The 8,546-nt window shown below is 39.9% G+C and overlaps 1 protein-coding gene across 1 annotated transcript in view; it reads right to left on the reverse strand.

The window, feature by feature from the left end:
* Nucleotides 1-826, reverse strand: part of LOC115847716 (zinc finger protein 677) — a 31,544-nt gene extending 30,718 nt beyond the window's left edge. The window contains 1 exon segment of the mRNA XM_070044240.1: nt 679-826. The gene's annotated coding sequence lies outside the window, so the exon portion shown is untranslated.
* Between the last annotated feature and the right edge of the window lie 7,720 nt (nt 827-8,546).

The following is an 8,546-nucleotide window of genomic DNA, read 5'->3' on the forward strand; positions in this document are numbered from 1 at the left end:
CACTTTGTCTCTCTTCAAGTCCTTCCCAGATCCTCTATTTTTGCCTTAAATTATGCGCCGCCCCATTGATCTTTTTCTCCCTCTCACTTTCCTATTTCTCTTCATTCTCTCTCTGTCTCTCTTTCTCCTGATCATCCTCACTCCCTTGTCCGGCCGCTTTCCTGGTCTCCCCTTTGCAATCATCACTTCCACAAAGCACCAGATCCCCGCGCGGGGGAGGTGACTTGCTCTTGGGGCACCCCGAGTTCTTCAGTCCTAAATCCCATCCTTCTGAAAAGTGTGTTCTTCCTAGACACTGGGCTTCTTATTAAGGGCGGGGGGGGGGGGGACGGGGGGAGGTTCCCAGGAAGGCGGTGGGGTCTGCTGAATCCCAGGGCCAGGGAGAAAGCCAGACCTCTATCGGCCAAGAGGGACGAGGATGAGGGGAGACGCGCAAAGTGTTTGAATCTATCTCAAAAGTCCATCTGCCATGACGCTGAACAGCGCGGGGCGGGAGGAGTGGTCAGTGAAGGGTTTTACAGGACAACAACGCGGCAGGCGGGTCTAATGGCCCGAAGGCCCAAAATCCATGGGCGGGGAAGGCCTCGGAAATATTTTAACCGAAAATGAACGTGGACCCCCAACCCAGCAGCGAAGCGGTCAGGCTTCGGGAACTCTCACCGGGACGCCAGAACTTACCGAAGGTAAGAGGCACGGGTGCAGGAACGTTAACGTCCGTAGCAACCCCAAAACTCCAGGCGTATAGGACTGTGGACTGAGACGCTCAGGTTTAAACTCAAAAAGACGAAAACACAGACGCCGACGTGACCCTAGGCCCACGCTAGCCTCTTCCGGTCTGCGAGATACTGCGCGTGCGCGCTTCTTTCGGGGAATGTTGGGGGCGGGGCCTAGGCGGAGCTCCTTCGGACAGGGGCGCGAATGGTGACCAGGCGTAGGCGGGGACCGCGGGGGGGCGGGGCGGAGCCGAGCCGGGGCGGAGCCGAGCCGGGGCGGGGCCGGGGCGGAGCCGGGGCGGACGGGGCGCCCCTTGGCAGCTCCCTAAGGGCGTGTTTTCTTTCCGAGTTTGGATCACTTTGAATTTCTTTCCTGTGCCGCGGAGCCGGGCTGCTCCTTGCCTGTTTTAAGTTGATGTTTCAAACAACTTAAGGGGAAAACTTAGAGTTGAGAGACCACTTGTTGAAAGCTAAGATGTTTGCGTTTTAAGTAGTTGAAAACGAGTTTAGTCAAAAATCGTTTTTGCAAAGGGGTGCCGGGTCCTGAGAGAGAGACGAGGCGGACTCTGCGGTCTGGGAACCCGGACCTGGATTCGGAGTCGATGTGGGGAGATAGTTGGATCCAGGAACGCCTCCTGCAATTAGAATTTAATTTAAGCGATATAATTAAGCAAGGAGTGCAGTTGTCTGTGCAAGAAATTCAAACTTGAATGTGAAATGCAAACCTCTACGGGTGGGAAATGGGCCACTTCGTACGGACGTCCATCAGAACGTCATATCCATTTACATTCCCCATTCACCCTGTGCTCAGCCCTGTGCTCAGTTCCAGAGGCTTTCATAGGTACAAGACCCGGACAGGGGGAGGTAGACGCATGAGGCATATGATGATTTAGGTCACCAACCACTGCTTTAAAAAAATTAAAAATCAAAAATTAATATCAACTGTATTGTTCTTTATAGTACTTGTTATTCTATTCCACACCTGAGGCGAATGATAAGTACCTCTGAGATAAATTTTTGTGACGTCATAATTCATTTGTCAGTAATTTCCAAAGATAACAATCTAATTCACTTTACATTTATCCAAGAGTAACTAGGAAGAATATTTTTAATAAAAATATTGTTTTACATTTTAGCTCTTTTATTTTCTATTTCTCAATGTTCTGTCAGGTGTGAATAACAAACCCTATATGTACTCTTTAGACTACTGAAGTTGTTTTCACCTTAAAAATACTATTGCAGGGCTTCCCTGGTGGCACAGCGGTTGGGAGTCCGCCTGCCGATGCAGAGGACACGGGTTCGTGCCCCGGTCCAGGAGGATCCCACATGCTGCAGAGCGGCTGGGCCCGTGAGCCACGGCCGCTGAGCCTGCGCGTCTGGAGCCTGTGCTCCGCAGCGGGAGAGGCCACAACAGTGAGAGGCCCGCGTACAGCAAAAAAAAAACAAACAAAACAAAACAAAACAAAACCCACTATTGCAATATTTCCAGGGGCATTTGATAGGGACGTCTATATTATTTTATATGAACCCTAAAGGAAGCAAACTAGATTTATAGAATTTCCAATGGTCTCTTTTATAATCTTTAAGGCAATTTCCATGAGTTAATATCCACCATGAAATGTGTTTCTTTCAAATCCCTAAACGTAGAAGATTTCTCTCCAGTAAGAATTTTTTAATGCGATAAAAGCATTTTGAATAAAAAGTCTTTTAATGTATATTTATTTATTTATTTATTTATTTATTTTTTGCGGTACGTGGGCCTCTCACTGTTGTGGCCTCTCCCGCCGTGGAGCACAGGCTCCGGACACGCAGGCCCAGTGGCCATGGCTCACGGGCCCAGCCGCTCTGCGGCATGTGGGATCTTCCAGGACCGGGGCACGAACCTGTGTCCCCTGCATCGGCAGGCGGACTCTCAACCACTGCGCCACCAGGGAAGCCCTGTATATTTAATCTGTAAGGTTTCACTGCAGTATATATTATATGATTTTTCACACATTTTAAGCATTGATTATAGCTTTTTGATGTTCATTACATTTGAATTAACTGATATTTAAGGCTTCAGCATCATTACTCATAAATTGAAAAGATTTCACTCCCAAAATAATATTCTGACGATCCCCCACAGATTGACTTTTGGACGAGAACTTCACCACACACATTATATTTTTAAAAATTACTCTTGTGTATTTATTTCCTGATGTTTAGTAATGTTTGGTTTTTGGTTAAATACATAGCCCCATTCATTATAATTTTAAGATATCCCCCCGTATGCATTTCTGATGACCAATGATGATTCATGCTGCCTAAAGACCTTCCAACTTCACTGCATTCGTTAAGCTTTTTTCTAAATGGTATAACTCTGATATTTTGTAACCAATGAAGAATGGATCAAAACTTTCCCACCTTTATTGCAAATATTGGTTTTGACACACGAAAGGATTCTTCCAAGTAGTGAAACTAAGGAACCATTTTGATAGATTTCTTATCTTGATTACATTTATTCTATGCATGCTCAATTTTAAATCTCTGCAGTTCACTAAGATTTAACTGAATGCTCAATCCAACCCTATTATCAAATTATTCCATGCATTTGTTTCCTGCGCTAGACACATTTTTTAATGAAAAAAATATATACAGTGTCAGGGCTAGATTTTCAGATCTTTAGAAGGAAGACTGTGTAAATTATGCTGTATTATGTATTATTGCCAACTAGCCATGTTGGCACAAAAGAGATTTCAGCATAGACTCCCATGTTCTCATGCAAATAAATAAATGGATGGTGAAACTTTTCATCAAACAGAACATCTGGAGAGAAGCCGATCATAGGTGAAATTCATGAATCCACATTGCTTAAGGGAAGTTTTGTTGCCTGTATAATTTACAAGGGAGCAAAACGAACTAATTCACAAGAAAAAGAAAGGATATTTCCTTAATCGCAGGAAGATTTTGACATATGTCTCCCTGTAGTATTATAAAAACAGATGCAACTTATTAAAGATTATTAAAGACTTCAAAATAAAGACTTCAAAAATTTGAAAAACACAGGAAGTAGTTTGACCTACTGTATTAAACTCTGTGTCAGAAAAATAGAGACACTACATTTTTAAAGCACACTGTAATATACAATACTTACGACTGCCAAAATTTAAAAAAATATCTCGACTTAGGTAAGGAGACACTTTATACAAAAGATGATTGCCAATAGAGAGAATGCTCTGACCACAAGATCTGCACATCTATAATGGGTCTTTTAAAAAGGAACATTAAAAACTTAGGCTAAAGTGGGGTTTATCCCAGGAATGCAAGGATTCTTCAATATATGTAAATCAATCATTGTGATACACAATATTAACAAACTGAAGAATAAAAACCATATGATCATCTCAATAGATGCAGAAAAAGCTTTTGACAAAATTCAACACCCATTTATGATAAAAACCCTCCAGAAAGTAGGCATAGAGGGAACTTACCTCAACATAATAAAGGCCATATATGACAGCCAACATCATTCTCAATGGTGAAAAGCTGAAACCATTTCCACTAAGATTAGGAAGAAGACAAGGTTGCCCACTCTCACCACTATCATTCAACATTGTTTTGGAAGTTTTAGCCACATCAATCAGAGAAAAAAAAATAAAAGGAATCCAAATCAGAAAAGAAGAAGTAAAGCTGTCACTGTTTGCAGATGACATGATACTATACATAGAGAATCCTAAAGATGCTCCCAGAAAACCACTAGAGCTAATCAATGAATTTGGTAAAGTAGCAGGATACAAAATTAATGCACAGAAATCTCTTACACTCCTATACACTACTGATGAAAAACCTGAAAGAGAAATTAAAGAAACACTTCCATTTACCATTGAAGCAAAAAGAATAAAATACCTAGGAATAAACCTACCTAAGAAGACAAAAGACCTGTATGCAGAAAGCTATAAGACACTGATGAAAGAAATTAAAGATGATACAAACAGATGGAGAGATATACCATGTTCTTGGATTGGAAGAATCAACATTGTGAAAATGACTCTACTACCCAAAGCAATCTACAGATTCAATACAATCCCTATCAAACTACCAATGGCATTTTTCACAGAACTGGAACAAAAAATTTCACAATTTTTATGGAAACACAAAAGACCCCGAATAGCCAAAGCAATCTTGAGAAAGAAAAACAGAGCTGGAGGAATCAGGCTCCCTGACTTCAGACTATACTACAAAGCTACAGTAATCAAGAAAGGATCGTACTGGCACAAAAACAGAAAGATAGAGCGATGGAACAGGATAGAAAGCCCAGAGATAAACCCACGCACATATGGCCACCTTATTTTTGATAAAGGAGGCAAGAATATACAATGGAGAAAAGACAGCCTCTTCAGTAAGTTGTACTCAGAAAACTGGACAGCTACATGTAAAAGAATGAAATTGGAACACTCCCTAACACCATACACAAAAATAAACTCAAAATGGATTAAAGACCTAAATGTAGGGCCAGAAACTATCAAACTCTTAGAGGAAAACATAGGCAGAACACTCTATGACATAAATCACAGCAAGATCCTTTTGACCCACCTCCTAGAGAAATGGAAATAAAAACAAAAATAAACAAATGGGACCTAATGAAACTTCAAACCTTTTGCACAGCAAAGGAAACCATAAACAAGACGAAAAGACAACCCTCAGAATGGGAGAAAATATTTGCAAATGAATAAATGGACAAAGGAGTAATCTCCAAAATATATAAACAGCTCATGCAGCTCAATATTAAAGAAACAAACAACCCAATCCAAAAATGGGCAGAAGACCTAAATAGACATTTCTCCAAAGAAGACATACAGATGACCAAGAAGCACATGAAGAGCTGCTCAACATCACTAATTATTAGAGAGATGCAAATCAAAGCTACAATGAGGTATCACCTCACACCAGTTAGAATGGCCATCATCAGAAAATCTACAAACGACAAATGCTGGAGAGGGTGTGGAGAAAAGGGAACCCTCTTACACTGTTGGTGGGAATGTAAATTGATACAGCCACTATGGAGAACAGTATGGAGGTTCCTTAAAAACCTAAAAATAGAATTACCATATGATCCAGCAATCCCACTATTGGGCATATACCCAGAGAAAACCATAATTCAAAAAGACACATGTGGGCTTCCCTGGTGGCGCAGTGGTTGAGAGTCCGCCTGCCGATGCAGAGGACGCAGGTTCGTGCCCCGGTCCGGGAGAATCCCACATTCTGCGGAGCGGCTGGACCCGTGAGCCATGGCCGCTGAGCCTGCCCGTCTGGAGCCTGTGCTCCGCAACAGGAGAGGCCACAACAGTGAGAGGCCCGCATACCACACACAAAAAAAAGACACATGCACCCCAGTGTTCATTGCAGCAGTATTTACAATAGCCAGGTCATGGAAGCAACCTAAATGCCCATTGACAGACGAATGGATAAAGAACAGGTGGTACGTATATACAATGGAATATTACTCAGCCATAAAAAGGAACGAAATTGAGTCATTTTTTGAGATGTGGATGGATCTAGAGACTGTCATACAGAGTGAAGACAGAGAGAAAAACAAATATCGTATATTAATGCATGTACGTGAAACCTAGAAAAATGGTACAAATGAACCAGTTTGCACGGCAGAAGTTGAGACACAGATGTAGAGAACAAACGTATGGACACCAAGGGGGAAAACTGTGGTGAGGGGGGATGGTGGTGTGCTCTTTTGGGCGATTGGGATTGATATGTATACACTGATGTGTATAAAATTGATGACTAATAAGAGCCTGCAGTATAAACGAACAAACAAACAAACAAAACAACTAATACTAAACTTTCTTTGAGTTATTTGTATGGAAATATGTTAATATAAATGTTTCAAACATTACATGAAATTTCTAAAAATCTTATATGTTCTGGTGTAATGTTATAAGTCATAATTCTAGTTATTACTTTAAAATGTATATCTCAGAAATAACTAAATTTCCTTGTCAATTGCATTATTATGAACTTTCATCAAATATTTAACTGTGGTCATTTTTAAGTCTCTTGTCATTTACAGACAGTTCTGGGTGTACTCTGATGCTTTTGCACATATGTTCCTATAAAAGGGTTTCATCTTCAAGGAATTCATGGAAAAGACTCTGACAAGTACAGGCTTCTGTTAACTGAAAATGCTGCTGAACTGAATGAATAAGCATTTTCAGAACTCTAATGGAAAACTGATGAATTCATAAAAGTGCTAACAAAAGATCAAGATAAAAAAATTAATTACATGGGACTGAGTGAACTGATGAGGATAATTACAATTGTTGTGACTTTCTGTTTGAATTGAAAAAAAAAATCCCACAAGGACTCAGAGGGAAAAAATATACAAATCAATTTTCACTGCAAAGTACAGGAGCTGTTACAGTGGAGGATTCCTGGACCGAATGTCAATATTATGACATAGTGTGAGTGTGTTTCATGTTTGGTAATTGCAGTCATTGTTGCTTTTGTTGTGGTCAACAATTTCCAATGCCTGGTGTCAGTTTATTTATCTCTTGTAAAAATAAAATACGGTGTGTGTGTGTGTGAAAAGAAAAACACACCTGGGGAAGTGTAAAACACACGTATAGAAGGGCTCCATTTGAAATAGGTTAACTACATGAAAATAGAGGATACTTAGAGGAGAAAACTTAAAAAAAAAATTAAAATTAAATAAATAGCATTAGATGATGAAAACTCTAATTCAAAAAGATACATGTACCACAATGTTCACAGCAGCACTATTTACGATAGCCAGGACATGGAAGCAACCTAAGTGTCCATCGACAGATGAATGGATAAACAAGATGTGGCACATATATACAATGGAGTATTACTCAGCCATGAAAAAAAGAATGAAATAATGCCGTTTGCAGCAACATGGATGGACCTGGAGATTATCATACTAAGTGAAGTAAGCCAGAGAAAGACAAATATCATATGATATCACTTATATATGGAATCTAAAAAAATGATGCAAATGAACTTATTTACAAAAGAGAATTAGACTCACAGACATAGAAAACAAACTTATGGCTACCAAAGGGGAAAGAGGGGAGGGAGGGATTAACAGATACACATGACTAAATATAAAATAGATAAACAACAAGGACCTATTGTATAGCACAGGGAACGATATTCAATATGTTGTACCAACCTATAATGGAAAAGAATCTGAAAAAGAACCTGAATCACTTTGCTTACACCTGAAACATAAATCAACTATATTTCAATTTTGAAATGTAAATGAATGGGGATATATGTATATGTATAGCTGATTCACTTTGTTATACAGCAGAAACTAACACACCATTGTAAAGCAATTATACTCCAATAAAGATGTTATAAAAAAAGTAAATGAGTAAATAAATAACATTGGATGGTTACCACATTTTTCTATACCTACTTTTTCCTGAATTTTCAGTATTCAGCTCTAATTGCTTTTGTAATTAAGAAACAAAATGCATTGTCAATTAATTTTTTCCTTAAAAACAAATACATAATTTGTCCATATCATCTATTTAATACTCCCCCATCCAAGTCAGAATAGAGCCACAACTGTGGACAACCCTCCTGCACAGGTGCAAACACACACACACACACAAATACAAACACATTTGCACATAGATGAAAACACACTTGTGTATTTACAACACACAGGCAAATACACAGCAATATACCCTCACATACTAACACACACTCTCCATACACTTTCCATAACCAAATCACACTCATCCACACATTGAGAAGCACACACTCACATTTACACACTCTCACTGTTAAAGGTACTCACTCATACTCACACAT

This window comes from Globicephala melas, chromosome 19 (genome assembly GCF_963455315.2).
Source record: "Globicephala melas chromosome 19, mGloMel1.2, whole genome shotgun sequence".
In the NCBI taxonomy this organism is placed as follows: domain Eukaryota; kingdom Metazoa; phylum Chordata; class Mammalia; order Artiodactyla; family Delphinidae; genus Globicephala; species Globicephala melas.